At 33.7% G+C, this 17,414-nt stretch overlaps 1 long non-coding RNA gene across 3 annotated transcripts; it reads right to left on the bottom strand.

Moving 5' to 3' along the window:
• Window positions 1–1,604: 1,604 nt before the first annotated feature.
• On the bottom strand, window positions 1,605–8,410 carry LOC132308371 (uncharacterized). 3 transcript variants are annotated; one of them, XR_009482420.1, is made up of 4 exons: window positions 8,352–8,410; window positions 5,290–5,717; window positions 3,129–3,257; window positions 1,605–3,016 (listed from the first exon to the last, which is right to left on the bottom strand). It is a non-coding gene; the product is annotated as an uncharacterized LOC132308371 (long non-coding RNA). The 3 variants fall into 3 exon arrangements; XR_009482422.1 differs by having other exon boundaries at window positions 1,608–3,016; window positions 5,290–5,347; XR_009482421.1 differs by lacking the exon at window positions 8,352–8,410 and having other exon boundaries at window positions 1,608–3,016; window positions 5,290–5,347; window positions 5,521–8,343.
• Window positions 8,411–17,414: the final 9,004 nt, after the last annotated feature.

The following is a 17,414-nucleotide window of genomic DNA, read 5'->3' as shown; positions in this document are numbered from 1 at the left end:
TATATATTTATATATATTTTTATACTTAATAAAAAAATAAAAATAAAATGTTCATAAAGGCATTGACATTAAACGAAACTTACACGGTTGTGCCCATCCTTAATATGAATTCTCTACTAATAATAGTCCATAAATTTCTTCTACGTGTAATTCAATGTCCCCCTCCCTTTTTTTTTTCGCCAATGAATCTGCCTTGTAATAGCGAAGCTTGTGGTTGTGGTCTTGTTGGGTTTATAACTGTGTTTTGTTTTCCCCTATAATGCATTGCATAGAGGAACACGGGACTGCTCACAAAGAGTGCAAAATGTACCGCTGGTGGCTTCACGGTTCTCATCTAAGGTTGAGGATGCTAAGTGAGTCTTTTGTCCTAGTTGTCTTTGAGGATTGGTGCAAACATATATGATGCAAATTATTTCTGTGAAGAATGAAGTGATAAATTGGTACGAGTGTAGAAGCACAGACAACCATGTGGGCAGAGTTTAAAAGCTCCACTTCAAAGGTCGGAGCTTAACTACTAGGTTAGTTGTGCAGAAGGTGCTCAACACCGCGGGTCTGCTTCAACGTCGAGGGTAGTGAAATCTCAAGAGTTAAGACCCTTCCAAGCGCTATATGTTATCAAATGCAATATCACAGGCATTTTAGTAAACACAGTGGTGTATATAAAAGCACTATTGAAATTTACACTATTTTTGTTTTATTTTTTGGTATTTGGTTGTCTGAAATTTAAATAAAATATTTACTGAGTAAAATGTTTTATCAAATCTAAAAAAAATAATTTGTGGAATTTTTATTTAGAAGGAAAATGAAAATAAAAATGAGAAGAGAAAGAGAGAGAAATCAGTAATTCAGTGAGCACTAACACACATCTGCCCCACTAAGTTGTACGGTGCAAAATAAGTGGTTTTTAGGACATATCATAAACTCCTAACATGTAATGACAAAAAAAGACATGACAGGTGCCAATAAATTGAACCTTTATTGCAAAAATTGAATGAGGTGTCAACAAATTTTATTCTTTCATGACCATAATTCTACATACTCTGTCTTAAACATCAAATTGATCTATTTTTCATTTATTTTTATAAAATTTTATTCGTAAAAATTATAAAATTTTACGAATAAGTTGTAGTGAGCACTAACACACATCTGCCCCACTAACACACATCTGCCCCACTAAGTTGTAGTGTGCAAAAGAAGTGGTTTTTAGGACATATCATAAACTCCTAACATGTAATGACAAAAAAAGACATGACAGGTGCCAATAAATTGAACCTTTATTGCAAAAATTGAATGAGGTGTCAACAAATTTTATTCTTTCATGACCATAATTCTACATACTCTGTCTTAAACATCAAATTGATCTATTTTTCATTTATTTTTATAAAATTTTATTCGTAAAAATTATGCATACTAGAAATAGTGTGTGCAGGTGCTGAAAGCCTTATCAATGTAGAAGTATACTAAAAATTATTGCCTTATTTCATCTAATATTTTCACAATATAACTTTACAATTTGCCCGTGCATGGTAAAAGTGGTTTTACTGTGGTACGTACGTTGAAAGTGGCCTTTGCAGTGAACCTTTGTTATTATGGGATTGCCATTGTTGTGGACTCAATGTTTTGGGTTGTAACTTTTGTTCCGGGCTTGCCTATGTTGTGGGCTCGTTTGGTTGTACATTCTTTTTTATATCATTTTGCAGAGTGTGACCATACTAAAGATGGTGCAACCTCGTGGTAACACACTATGTTGTCAATAAAATGATAATTTAGTGTTCATCCCACTCCTAAGAATATTTAATGCTAAATAAAATCAAATAAATTAAATGAATTATTCATTTTTTTTTTTTTTTTTTTTTTTTTTTTTTCCCCTTCAGAAACTATAAAAAATTGTATAAATGGGTTTTAAATTAGAAAGAGTTTTAAACAGCCTTGCAAGAAAATAAAAAGTAACAAATAAGTAAATAAATAAAAAAGCACATGTGGCGTTTACCAAAAGAAGTAGCAACATATTACTAAGTTTTCTTTAAAGTTCAATCTATCATGAAACTCCATACATGCATTTTTGAGTGGTTGCTAGACCTACTCTTTTAATTGGTCAATTATGCAACAAATAAATAAAACCCTCCACTTAGTTATATTTGGTATAAATAGTCAATTAAAAATTTATTTGGTTAGGCAATTCACTGCAAATCATCGTCGTTGGTTAGGCAATTCACTGTAAATCATCGTCGTTGAGTTGGGAGCACTTCCAATACCGTTCCCTTGTGTGGGACCATTCCCAGCACCACCATTTCCTCCGTTGTTTCTGACCATTTCCAGAACCACCATTTTCCTTAGCACATAATCCCTGTTTGGCAGGAATAGTTCCGGCACCAATCAAAGACCATCCTCAGACTACATCTGACCAGTCAATCCCGTCCCAGTCATTGCCGTTGGGAGCACTTCCAGTACCATTCCACTTTGTGGGACCATTCCCAGCACCACCAAATCCTCCGTTGTTTCTAACCCATTTCCAGAACCACCATTTTCCTTAGCACATGATCCCTGTTTGGCGGGACCAATTCCGGCACCAATCAAGGACTATCCTCGGAGGCTCAGACTACATCTGACCAGTCAATCCCGTCCCATTCATTGCCGTTAGGAGCATTTCCAGTACCGTTCCCCTGTGTGGGACCATTCCCGACACCACCATTTCCTCCGTTGTTTCTGACCATTTCCAAAACCACCATTTTCCTTAGCACATGATCCCTGTTTGGCGGGACCAGTTACGGCACCACCCTTAGTCATAGGCTGTTGACGGCCGGCCATCTCAAGCAACAAGGCTTCAATGTTGTTGAGCCTTTGATTCATCGCTGCTATCATTTTGGGAGCGTCCTCAACTTCTTCGGCATTACCAATTTTTTAGGAAGCCAACTGATAGCCTTTCATCAACATCTCGACGGTTCCGGCCACTACATTGACCTATGTGGCTTATTCCGGTCTGTGAATTGTGTTGTTGGAGCAGCGCACTCTCATCCTGCAATCTCAATCAAACAAATTTAAAAGAAGATAACAACAATACTAATCTCTGTTCAAAATTCATGTACATGTTTAAAACAGAAATCAAACTAAACTAAACTACACTAAACCTGTCCGTTCACAACCACCTGCACATGCATGTGTAGGCTTCAGTGTTCCCGATTTCAACACATGGACCTTCAAATTAGATCCTAGGCTGGACTCCAAGTTTCTTAGAAATCTATATGCTGCTTGTGCACCTTTAATGATTTGCAAAACACATTTAGTGAGAATAAGACACACTTGGTAAACAAATTAAGACTGTATATATATATGTGTGTGTGTGTGTGTGTGACGAAAAAAAAATGGGGTTTGTGTATATGAAAATGGTGTGTGATTGTGTGTGTATTTGGAGAGATAGAGAGACATTAAGATGCAAAAATTGTGTAACCAACCAACCAGTGTGTATTTGCAGAGACAACAGAGAAATTACGATGCAAAAATGGTAGAACCTAGCTTGATAGATGAGTATTGTGTACTATATAGAGTGAAAAAGTGATTTTAACCTTGGTAAAGTTTTCTAACCAAGGTTAACTAACTACATATGGGCCCATTTGACCCAAGACTAAAAATTGGGCTAACTAACTACATATGGGCCCATTTTACCCAAGACTAAAAATTGGGCCTATTTCAACATTCAGTGAAACCCTGATCTCACATGAATTAATTCACTTCATTAACATTGGCTTAATGGAGTCTGATCCAGAACTAAGAAATTTGAATTTATCTTTTCATAATCAAGAGGATATGAAATTTGAGACCTATTTCAAAAAGAAAATATGAACTCCATTAAATTTGCAGAAGGATATATATATATATAATTTCATTTCTGAAAAAATAATTTGGGTCACAAAATTTTAATTGGAGAAGAAAAAAACATGCTTCTGTGATGTTATTGATGTGGCATTGTAGTGGTGATCTTCCATTCTTCCTTAATGAAGTGATGTAGAGGGCGATATAACAATGATGGAAGATAAGATTCAAATGGAGCCAATATATGACCTAAAAGGAAATGGCCATCATAAACGTCGAATGAAAAAAAAAAAAAAAAAGGGTCGAATGTTCTCACCTCCATGAAGGCATGGATGAAAAAAATGATAGGAAGACTAAAAGCTTATTTCAAATTCAACAAGTTCAAATTAATTGGTCACATGTTCTATTTTTGGGTATAAAATTTCTCTTTTTTCCGCATAAAATTTTTAGAGAATTTAAATATTTCCTGTAGAAATTTTTTTCATATGATCATTATCTTGCAGGTGACACCAAAGTAAGAATAGGAATAACCTCACAACATTTACTTCCCTCTCCAATACTTTACATGTTAGCCCGTGTACATCTTGCATTCTTTTTCAACCCATTTTTAAATATAACATGTTATCTTCCAGATATGTCATGTTTTATTGTCTATGAGTTATATGACATGACACTCATGGACGAACTCAAAAAATTATATAGGTGGCCTATGTTACAGGGTAATATTAATTTTTTTATATGTAATTTCAGTGGAGCAATTTTATTACGACGGCACCTCCTGAGATTTGCTATAATGATACCCATATATAAGTTGGACTTTTTTTGGACAATGACACCCCCTCACAAAATTTTAATCCAAACAGACCCTTAAAGTGTCTGAAAAGCAAAATTACCCATCAATATATAACTAATTTTAATGGTAAAATATCATAAATTTAAAAGGACAGTTTTGCCCTTCTACCAATCTCACCAAACCCATTCAACTACTGAACTAGTGTTTAATTTCTCTCTCCATCCTCTGCATCAAGTCTGGCTCGCCATTGAGAGTGCAATGCTCAAATTCGAAGCTCCGATCACAATCACAATCACCACCATCATGCTTTTAGATCTCCTTTCAAGGAGAGGTAAAAACAAATTCCAAAATGATACCTTGTATTTCAAAATGATAAAAACAAATTCCATATTTCAAAATGATAAAAACAAATTCCAAAATGACTTTTATTTCTTTCATAGCTAACTTGTATAAATGATAGCAAACATAGGTTTCAAATCATTCTCAAATGGGTGCTGCAATGGTTTTGTTGGCCTTAATTATACACCATTCAAAGAAAGATCACATAAATCAGATTAGTCAGTATTTCAAGTCTGAAAAGCTGATTATAACCGTTCAATAACATTAGGGTGAAGTGGGGAAACGAAATAAATACAATGCTTTATCCTTAATTAATAAAAGAATAATAATAAGTCCAGAAAACATACCTATCGGCTATCTTTTGCCCACTCCACCCATTCCCATGAGATTTTTTTCTCAGTAAACCTAGAATTTGGGAGGAAAAAGTCATATTTTTAAATATTGACATTAGTAGTTGAACTATTTTTAGTCGTAAGCTAGCATCACAAACATAAGGACATACAATAATGATAACAACGAGAATCATTCAACTGAAGATGGTTCACAAAATCGAAAAAAACAAACACGTTATTATAGACCTTAAAATGCCAATTAAAGAAATGAGAGGAGCAATGAAATTAAGTTCCTGAGGACTGAGGAGGCATAATGCTCGTTGACCCTTTGATAGTTGTTAGAGCCAAAACTTTAATCCAATCCCCAAAAACAAGAAAAACTCCACCCCACTTTTCTTTCTCTTCCACTTCGACGTCAACTACTCAGGGGAGAAGGGAGGCAGCTGCAAAGATTAGCGTTTGCAAAAGACTTTTATACAAGCCTATATAAAAATCACATATTTATCTAAAACCTTATATATAACAAGTGCATAAAAATCATATTTATATGTAAAATATTAGGCTTTGAATATTTTTTTTTCCCTATAATTTGTTTTAGGATATTAGTATCCACAGAACGATCAAACAATTGCAAAACTAATCTCATGTGCTATCAAAATTGCAAGAACTCTAATTCTAAAACGTTTCTGCTAGAACAGAAAAACAAAGAAAAAAACCCAAAGAAGTGTAACAAGCTAATAACAAAAATACCACCCAAAAAAAGTTTTAAAAAGAAAAAGGTTGACTAAGGAAATAAACCAATATCTCAAACAAAACATGTACATGTTTCTCAATCAACAGCACACCCCATACTCCATCAGCATATACATGTTACCAATCAAGCCATATAAATGGTAATAGACCAGCCTCTCAAACAAAAACCAGTGTTTAATGGAGGGAGTGAGGAGAAAGGTGCATAGCCAAACCTTTATACTATTTACTTGTAGAAGCAAAAGTCAATGAGTACCCCTTGTAAATCTATTGCTACAAGACTTGCCAAAAAAATCTATAGCTATAAGATTAGCTTAGTAAGTTTAAAAGGACTAGATTGGAGCAAAACCTTCAAAATCTAACTATTGAGGTTTGAATAAAAACGAAGGGCGGATCCAGGATTCCTCAATGGTGCGGGCTAAATCAAAATATATCAACCAAAATCAACTGTTAGTTTAATTCAATTTTAGTTAATTAACAATGTTTCTTTAAACAATTGACTGATTTAAGGCATAGAAAATCCAATTTGGGTAATTAATAAAAAAAATTACCAATTTATTTCTGAACAATTCACCACTCAGTACCCTATCTCTTCTTTTGACCAATTTACTAATCCTATTTGAGAATCTACTAGCCGCAAGCCCCTTCCAACACTATGGAATTCACTCAAAAGCATGCTTTTTGTAAGTATTTTAATTTTCAAGAAGCAACTTTAGAGCTTTACCCTATATTATGTACTTTTGCTTGTCAAAGTTCTTGTTATGATTTTTATTTTTTTAATTCTGAAAAGATTTCCATCTTCAAAAAGCTTGGCATGTTGATAAAAATTGTTTCAGATTCAATCTCTGCAGATTTCTAATCCAATTCAGATTCTTTTTTTTTTTTCTTTTTTCATGCCCAGATTCAAATTTTCTTGTAGTCATAATTGACAAAATAATAATAAGAAGAATAAAATAAAATAAAATGCAGATTACGGTGATCACCTCAAAATGCAATGCAAATTTTGTTCCTTTATATTGTGTGGGGAAAAAAAATTATATGAAAAAGATCATAAAAAATTTCTCCCAAATAGGATTTAGTTTCCAAAACAAGAATTACAGACCTTGATTAGTTGATTTAGAAAGAAAAAAAAAATTTAAAACAAAACCCATACAAACAACTTAGCAGTGGCAGAGAGAGGGGGGGCAAGCTTGAGAGTTGAGAGCCAGCGGCTGAAGCTTGCGAACGGCGAACCCGAACTGGAACAGCAGGCGATGGAAACTGAAAGATATGGGTTTTGATTTTTTGAACAATCTGATATGGGTGTTGATATAGGTAATAGGTTTTGAACTCTTAATTCTTGCCGAAAGATAGATAAACTGAAATATATGGGTTTTGAACTTCTGATTCTTGTAGATTTTGAAGTTTGCAGTTGCAGAGAGAGAAGGCAAGTTCAGAGTTGAGAACGAGAATAGAGTTGGAGGCGATTGGGGAGGCTGAAATGATGTGCCCTAAAAATTTTTTTTTTTCCTGGTGGCCCATCATCCATGGGCCTAAAAATTTTGAGCCCCTAGGCGACCACCTTTGTCGCCTTGGGTCAGGGCCGACCCTGGGCTTATTTGGCTTGGACCTTTATTTTAGTATGATGAATGAGTTGACTAACTTGACATGGACTTGATTGGTCGACTAATTTTGAAGCAGTCAAAAAAAAAATCCAGTGGACTCAAACCCACTACCACCCTACATCCGCACTCGATAAAAACTATTGAAAAAGATAAATCAGAGGATAGTAAGATTGTAGGACAAAAAAACTCGCATTTTCGGATCTATTTACTTACTTTTGACGGCAAATAAAATACCCAGTAGGGTTAAGTAGATCAGAAAACAATTAACAAAAATTTTGCTTTTTTTTCAAATAAGACATATCCAATTGAGGTGGAAAAGATAAAATTAATTATAAAAAAAGAAAAGAAAAGAAATTATATATATATATATATATATATATATATATATATAAATACACGTTTTGATTGGACTAGGAAACCTTTAGAAATCGATTTTTTAATTGAAACCCTAATTCACAAATCACAACCCTATATATATATATATATCAACAAAAAAATAATGTGTTCTTACCGATCGGAATTGGCAAACGAACATCAAATAGAAGGAATTGACGATAGAAAAAAAGGACAACTACGGAGGATTGGTGTAAAGAGAGATTTTGATAGTTGAGTTTTTGGCATAACCGCGAAACAGAGCAGGTCGAAGCCTTCTTATATTCTTCTACCTTAAACAGAAATTGGTAGCAAAACCTAGCTTAAAATAACAATATGAGTAAATATTACCTGGTGGTGAGAGAAAAATGAAGATCTGAGTTAACTCTCAAGCTTCAGCGCAATCTCTAGGGTGTGTTTGGTAGGGTTGATTTGGAGGGATAGGGAGAGAAAAGAAAAGAGAGGATAGTGTAGTGTGTGTTTGGGTAAGTTAAGTGGAGGGATAGGGAGGGATAAGGAGAGATAGGAAGGGATAGCTATCCCTCCTTATCTTTCATTTGCTTTCTCCTCAATTTTGAGAAGATAAGGAGAGATAGGGAGAGAAAGGATAGTGATTTTAGTGGTATTTTGATAATACCAAAATTAGCCTCCACAAATCAATACACAGATTTATTATTCCATTCAAGTCCCATGGTTATGAAAGGATAAAAAAGTAATTTGTCTATTATCCTTTCTTTTCTTTTCTCTCCTCTATCTTATCCAAACAAGAATAACTATCCTTTCTTTTCTTTTCTCCCCGGTCTATCCAAACACAAATAGAAATTATTACTATCATTTCTTTTCTTTTCTTTTCTTTTCTCACTAAACTATCCTTTCTTTTCTTTTCTTTTCTCTCATAACTAATATTATCCAAACACACCCTAAGGGAAAAGACCAAGGCTCAGTTCCAAAGCTTTCGGTCAATACGAGTTATTTTATTTTATTTTAATGAAAACGGGTTGGGTCTTATAAAATAGTTGGGTAATGGTTCGGGTCTTGTAAGTTGGCTGGGTCGTGATAAACATGCCCCGTATGATAATTATAAATAAGTTGGGTTATGATAAAAAAATGGACATTGAATTATGATAGGTTGACCCAATCTATTTTGACTCATTGTAAATGAATTGATCTATTTTAACTTACTCATATTCAAGTCAATCCAAACCGAATCCAATGCAAGGAATGGCAAAGATTGTCAAAATTTTAAAATGTATCAAATAATGAAATTTAAATTAAACAAAACATAGTCAGTATTTCACAACATAAACCGTTTGTGTCTGAAAAGCAAGGCCTTGTTAGATTAAAAAATTAAAATCGAGACTACTGACTGTATTTATTATGTATATGGAATGGCTACATGAAATTAACTGAGATCAAAATTTATATTGTATATGCAATATATATATATTAAGATGCAAATTGTGTACTATACCACTGTATATGTTTATGCAGACGGGGAATAGGAATAAGATGAGTTTGTGTGTAATGTGTAATATATATAGGATAAATAACTGAAGTTAAAAAAAAATTTAACTATAGTTAACTAACACATAGAAGATGAAAATTTAATTGCAACAAGATTTAAATGGAAACAATATTTGGCATCACCTGAGAGGAATTTGGTCACGTTGAATAGAATTGGGTGCCCTAAACACTGCTCTTATAGCAGCAATTATATGAAGGCCAAAAGTTCATTTCAAAAATTCCTTGATCAAATGGAGTTATAATTTGTTCAAATTAATTGTTCACAACTCACATGTTTTGTAGCAATAGCGGAACGAAAGTACACTTCTCTAAATAAGCATATAGTTGGGTTAAGACATGTTGAATTTAATAATTATTATTTCGCCATAATTATCTTGAGAAATTAAATATTTCAAGTATAAATAATTTCATATGATCATTAAATTGCAAGGTGACACCACAGAAAGAATAGGAATAACCTCACAACATGTTGGTCTTCTAGATTTGCCATATTTCCTTGTCTATGATCATATTATGATCTGGCACCAAAATGCATGTAAATTGAAATTTTCATGACTTAAAATAAGGGGGGGGAAAATTACACTTGCACCATTATTCCCAAAAAAAAAAAAAAATGATAACGACCTCAAAAATTATATTTCAAATTTTAATTTAATTGTGTTAATCTCTTAAAGACATGATTTGTGTGTGTGTGAGTTTGCTGAACTACTTTTGCTTGCTTGCTTAACTTACTTTTGCTTGCTTTAACTTACTTTTGCCACACAATCAAATCAAAATTTGTCCGAACATTTTACCTCTAATCATTAATCATGCATATCTATACGATCACCATTAGTCTAATTAATCAGCCGAAAGCACGACTTGTACAAATGCACAAGAAATCTTAGTTTCATACTTTGACAAATAAAATGGTGACTTCTTGAATCAGCCTCTTTGATGATCTTACTCTGCTGTTAAAATGGGTGAGAGTGGACAAGAAGTGTAAGACTATATATATATATATATATATATATATATAATGTGTATTAGTGGAGAGAAATTATGCACGCAAGGATCACATATTGTTGATAACTGTGCCACGATAGCTGATTAAGTGGCGCCACCCCTATAACATAGGCACAACTGGTCAGCGTTTACCTGGCGTGTCTAAGGTAGATTAGGTATTCTCGAGCTACCTATCCAATAATTGAACTCGCTGGCCGAGGAAGGAGTCGCTACCTTTCCTCTACTGTGGATGTGCCCCGCTCCAGTCGGATGGGCTCCTTCTCCTTTGGCTCGCTCGAGGGTGCTTTCTGAAAGAGCGACCTTGACTAATTTGTTTTACGCACTTCCCTTCTTGTGATACCCCCTAATTTCGGAACACGGGTTGATCAAATTCGCGCACAAAATCAGAGGATATCAAAACAATTAAAGTATTTCAAATAAGTACAGAGTACAAAATGAAATAAAAAGAATAAATAATACGCTGAAGAAAACTAATAAACAAAAATTTCTATTAATAACTTGTCAATGGTTACAACTCAGGAATCCGTAACTCAAGTACCCCTTAACCAAAATCCACTATCCATAAATCCATTAATAATTACTGAAGTAATACTATCCTACTTTGAAATAAAATAGAAAGAATATATAAGTCCTCCAGCTGCGGATCCTCAACCTTGAGACTTGAATTTCTAATAATCTGAAAAATAAATCGTGAGTTAAACCCTACGAGCAAGTTCACTCTGCCAGGCCTCTGAAAACCAATAAGTAGATCATCTCTGATCAAAATCAAACCTAATAAAGTCTTTTATCTTTCATATACAATGATATACATATATATAATTGATTATATACAACATATCAACAACATCTATAACTAGGCACATTAATTCCAAAACCATTATGAATGATTAAATAATAATCATACTTAGTCCAATCCACAATTTCTCGTTTTTTTTTTATAGAAACTCCTCTAACCTTAATTCCATCATAGACAACAATTTAATAATTTAAACAATAAAATATAATTAAAATAACATTATATTAAATTCCAAAACCAATACTGATTTTTAAATTTTTAAATCACACAGCCACGATCTAGGCTTTGACAAATCATCCATGTCACCATCAGTATTATTTTATTAATATATAAAAATATACACTAACCTATAAGTACTAAACTATTCTAATTTAAGAATATCTAATCCTAATCCAACTTATCCGTACAATAACCATAGATGATATATTTTAATCATCTAACACATAGCAGTATAATTGCACTTTGGCAAATCAACCATGCCATTATAAATATATTTATTTACATATCGGCAATTCAACCATACCTCCTTTAAGTATATTTAGTTATACCTTGGCAATTCAACCATGCCTCCACAAGTATATTTATTTATACATTGGCAATTTAATCATACCTCTACAAGTATATATATTTATACTAATAAACTAGCAACTTATCCATACTTCCAATGTATGTATTTTATTCATACAAATACTCGGACAATATATTTACGCATATGACAACTCATCCATACCTACAATTCAACTATGTATCAACTTTAAACTTAAACAATAAGTTAATTCATACATAGCCATATCATGCATATTATATGCATAAAATAAATTTAATAACCAATCCATTATAATTTAATCAATCATACTCCTAGAAAACATGATATACCGAATGAGAATAATAACATTAATTATCTTAAATGATACATACATATATATATTATTTAATATATATACATACATATATATATATATATATATATATATTATATATGTATCAACTTTAATATATATATATATACGTCTTTCCATACTAATCATATATTAATTAATTCATATATATAGTATATATATGAATTAATTAATATATGATTAGTATGGAAAGACGTATAAATAAATATATATATATATACACTTCCTTCCATCCCCAGTGATTAATTAAATATAGACTAAACTCATTAAATATCGTAATGATATTGTATGGCTCTCAAAACACCACAAACGCATCCTTTAGTGGTTGCTTTCAACCCTAACAAGCTTAAAATATATTCTAGAAAATCACCGGACACCACAGAAGCTTACGGAACCCCAAACACTTTCTCACGCGCTTCTACGCGCTACCACAAGCAGCCACTTGGCTTTATGTGTTCCCACGCGCGTTCACGCGCTGCACACGCGCCTGGAAACCCCTCTGGTTGATGTGTCTTCTTGTGACTAGATGAGCTCCCAGTTGCTGTCTAAGTGCAACCACACCGGATTATTTTCCTCCATCAAGTCACAATTAATGGTTCAGATCTGAGTGAGCACCACTCTCTATGGATTGCGCTACACCAGATCAATCCACAATTGACCAAACCACTTGTATGGCCTAGATGCACATGCGCACCAACCCTTCATGCGCCGCGATGCACCAGATCAATCCACTTACCTTTAAATAATTTTAATGGTCAAGATTAGTGTGTGCACCCACTTTCCATGCACACGCCCACACCGAATCCAAATCCCTTGGGATGCGCCGATCAACAGCCACTAACAGTTTAGTAGTTTATATATTTTTACCCACAAATTTAATAAAACGGCTTTAAAAAAAATACATAAAAAAATCCCAGCAAATTATAAAAAAAAACTATAAAATCTCATAACCCGTATCTAACCCTCTTGAGTCCAGATCAAGCCTCTAAATTTATTTTAAAAAATATATGCAACACACATATATACCAATTAAATTCCAAAATTCCAAAAAATAAAATATAATAATTTATACTTTTAAATAATCCGATCTACACATGATTTAATCAAATAAATTCAATTTAATGCTTTGATTAATTCGTTCTATCCATAATTTAAATTAATAAATTTAATTTAAAGCATTGATACTCAAGGTGAAATATTTATGAGTTCTAAGAGGAAAGATAGAGAAAACTCGCTTGAAAGTTTCGAAACGAAACCGACGCTACAACCTTTAATTGTCTCTTCCAATTCCAGTGTCCTTGTCAGCCTTCTCCTCTTCTCTTTCTATTTCACTTATTTTTCTAACGTGTAAATTTTTAACTCTAAAGCCTTATGTGTATATTTATACACATTAAAACCTAAATCATATTTCAACTAGAACTACCTAATAAGATAATAATCTTTAAATAATCAATATCCATGAACATATATTATATTACATATATATTTACATATATATATATATACACACATACCTTCCATAATTAACCATTGGTTAATTAAATCTTATACACCTATATATATCCATAAATATATATCTCTATATAATTCTTTCCATAACATTTATTAATTAATTATATTTATATATAATTTTATATATATTTATAATTAATACAAAAATGATCATTTAAATAATTAAATAATCATGGGCCTTTATTAATTAACCCAATAAGACTTCATACAAGCCCAAAACCACATCTTTTGGTCCCACTTCCCTTAAGCCCAAATCCAATTAATTTAAATAAACCAAATAATTAAATAAATACTTAAATTAAAATAACTAATTACATGAAGCACATAAACAATATAAGAAATTACAAACAAGTCACACCATACCAATAAAATCAATACATCAAGAATTCAATTAATAATCAAGTACACACACAAACGATCATCATATATAATCACGAAATATAATTAAAATAAAATAATTAATCTAAGCACTCAATAAAATAAATCAATTAAAAATTAAAATAAACCCAATTAATTCAAATTAATCAAATAAATCATTTAAGATAAAATAAAAGTAATTAATTTCAATTAATAAATCCTTTTAAAATATCGGGGTATTACACTTCTCGGCTAAGAAGGCCTCGGGATAAAGTTGGGATGAAACCTTACGAGGTCATGAAAGCAGGACCTCGAAAGGGACCTATCCCCCCTGAAGCACGGGAATCTGAGGACATGTGGATAGATGGCTGAGATCCAAGGGCTCACCTCAGCCCGAGGTCAACACAAGGGGGAAAGGATTTTCGGTACCTAAGCTTGAGAAATGAAGGATAAGGAACGCATTAATTGCGAAAGACGTTTAATAAGACCCGTATTAATTAGGGAACGCCATTACCTCTTCTGACTGGGGGGCAAAGCATCGCGGCCCATCCATCAATGCCTCATCCGTCAGAAGAAGAGACCCTCAAACCTTTGAGTAAGAGCGAGCTCAGCCAAAGGACTAAAAGACATTGACTGAGGAGGTAAATATTATAAATAAGGGTGTTAATCAACCTTTAAGACAACAACTACCCACATTAATAGCCATTCTCTGACAAGCTCGAGCTCATACGGTACCGAGGTCGGCTTTCCCTTTCTTAATCTCCATACCTAGAGAATCCCTTATGTTGCTTGGATCTCCACTTGGATACTGATCTCAGATTTCTTGGATTACGTGGAATGATCTCCTCATCCTGCTCACGAACTACTATCAACACCTTTAAACCACTTAATGAAATAAATAATATCTATCTAGAAACTTCAAGCACCTGAAGTGTGAAAACCTTCACATATACCTTCATGTGATAATATATACGGTGTATTTATATATATAAATTTATCACCTCATGAGCACACCCATTTACACTTAGGGTTAGTTTGGTGTGCAGAAATAAAATGGAATGGAATGAAAATATAAGTGGGAATGGAATGAGAATGGAAAGGAATGGAATGAGAATGGAAAGGAATGGAATGGTCATTCTCATTCCATTTTTTTCGTTTCAAACCTGGAAGGATAAGGAATGGAATGCTTATTTCCATTCCAATGTTTGGCTGGACCATCCTAAAAGTATAATGGAATAAATTTTTTTTTTTCAAAATATTCTTATCAAAATTCAAAATTTAAAAAACAAAACTAAAAATAAATAAGAATAAGAATTGATTAACAGCAATTTGTAATATGAATCCACTAACACTAGTGATATCTTTTGAGTTTTGTTGGATTTGATTTCTGATCAAATAAAAAAACAGACAGGTAAGCAAGGCAACCAACAAGATTCGAGCTAGCTTGTGGGTAACCGGATGGGTAATAGGTGCGAAAGTGTTCTGTACCTGTACTCTTTGATTTCCAATCTGCTTGATATCTCTAATAAACATTTATGCATCTATCTCTATGGTGCTTGCTATTTGAATTGACATCCCCAAATTACAGATCTATTACCACCTTATCTAACCGGCAGTGTTTGAGACCGGCGATAGAGATACCAAACCTCCTCTCCACTATTGCATAACTGTAAATACTACATACCTTGATTATTGTATAAATTTCAAAAAGTTAGAAATCAATGTGTTCTTTAGTAAAACCGAATTCATCTAAAATCAATTATTTGCTAGTGAAAACAACAGTGAGATTCAATAAAACATAGGCATCACAACCCTATATCGCCGCCGCTGCCCGCCGACAATGGTGAGAGAGAAGGAAGACGTATATGGGTGGTGAGATAGGAAGGAGAGAGAGAGAGGGGGAAATGTGGAACTGTGAGGGGAGAAGTGGATGCAGAAGAAAGTTTTTTAAGAGTGTTAGAAAAGAGAGAGACAGTGGAGGAAGACGACTGAGGGAGGCGGTAGCAGGTTGTCTTGGAGGTTTGGTGAGTCATGTGTGAAAGAAGTTTTTAGGTTAGACGTTTGGTTTTATTTTTTAGTTTTTCTATTTTATTTATATTTTATTTTAATTTTTGCTGGGAATGGAATGACCATTCCTTTGGTCAAGAAAAGGAATGGCCATTCCAACTTCTTGATGGAATGAACATTCTTAGGGAATGAGTTGAAATAATCATTCCACCTTTAAAATGGCACACCAAACAAGGGAAAAGGAATTAGAAGTTGGAATGGTCATTCCATTCCATCTCATTCCAGCACACCAAACTAGCCCTTACAATCACCCCCCCTACACACACCACTTGGTATCAAACATGCCCACACATAGCTTCGGTACATACCCATTTCATGGTATTATTAATATTATTTCCAATTGGACTGTAATTAGTAAGCTTGATACAAAATGTAAAATTCACAAAATAAACTACTCCATCTAATATTCATGTATAAATCATGACAAATTAAAATTAAATTATGCTAACCAAATTAATTTTTGTATCAGAGTATTACAATATCACTGAAAGATTGCCGGTTGCCGATGGTGAACCACGGTCTGCTTCATTCGCCGAGATCAGCATTCGCAGCGCCTGAAAATTTTCTTGAGCAAATCGCTGCGGAAACTTCTTGTTTTTATCTGGTCGGGGAAAAAAACATTGAGGAGGGAGTGACAAAAAGTTGAAAACCCCATCTTATCAGACAACGGCGAGAGCTGGAAGTTTCAATGACAAGTCTCGAGTCCTGGCGTTTTCCACTTTCCCGATGGTGTATCCGTGTTATTTTTCGACGCGATTTTACGGTCTAATGCCGTGAATAAACATCAGAACATATTTCGAATCAACCCACCGTTAAAATATTACCTCACACGATCGCTTAGTAGCGGCAAAGGTTACGTGATGGCAATGGATGCGCAATTCACGATGGCAACAATGAGGTTTAAATGACGAAAACGGCAGTGTAATTTAGGGGACCGATCTTGGAGAAGAAGTGTAGGGGTTTTGCTTCTATCGGCGATGATGAGCTTCTCGATGCAATTCTGGGATCGGGACCGATCATGCGCGTGCTGCCACCCAACAGCCGAAGAGGCCCGTGTCTATAACCGACTGGTTCCTATGAGGCTCAAATTGAGAGAGAGAGAGAGAGTGAATGAATAAATAGAGAGAGAAATGAGGGTATTTTAGTCTTTTCATTTAATTTACAAATCTTACATTTTCCATTAGTAGAGTGGACGGCCATCAATGAGAGGGGGTGTAGGTGGAATATTAAAAGGGTTAAGTGTAAAAAATCCTC

This window comes from Cornus florida, unplaced genomic scaffold (assembly GCF_030987335.1).
Source record: "Cornus florida cultivar Cherokee Brave unplaced genomic scaffold, ASM3098733v1 CherokeeBrave_3.0.0_Hap2_Chr05, whole genome shotgun sequence".
In the NCBI taxonomy this organism is placed as follows: Eukaryota; Viridiplantae; Streptophyta; class Magnoliopsida; order Cornales; family Cornaceae; genus Cornus; species Cornus florida.
Note: the sequence above shows the minus strand (reverse complement) of the source record. Positions and strands in the feature narration are given on the sequence as shown.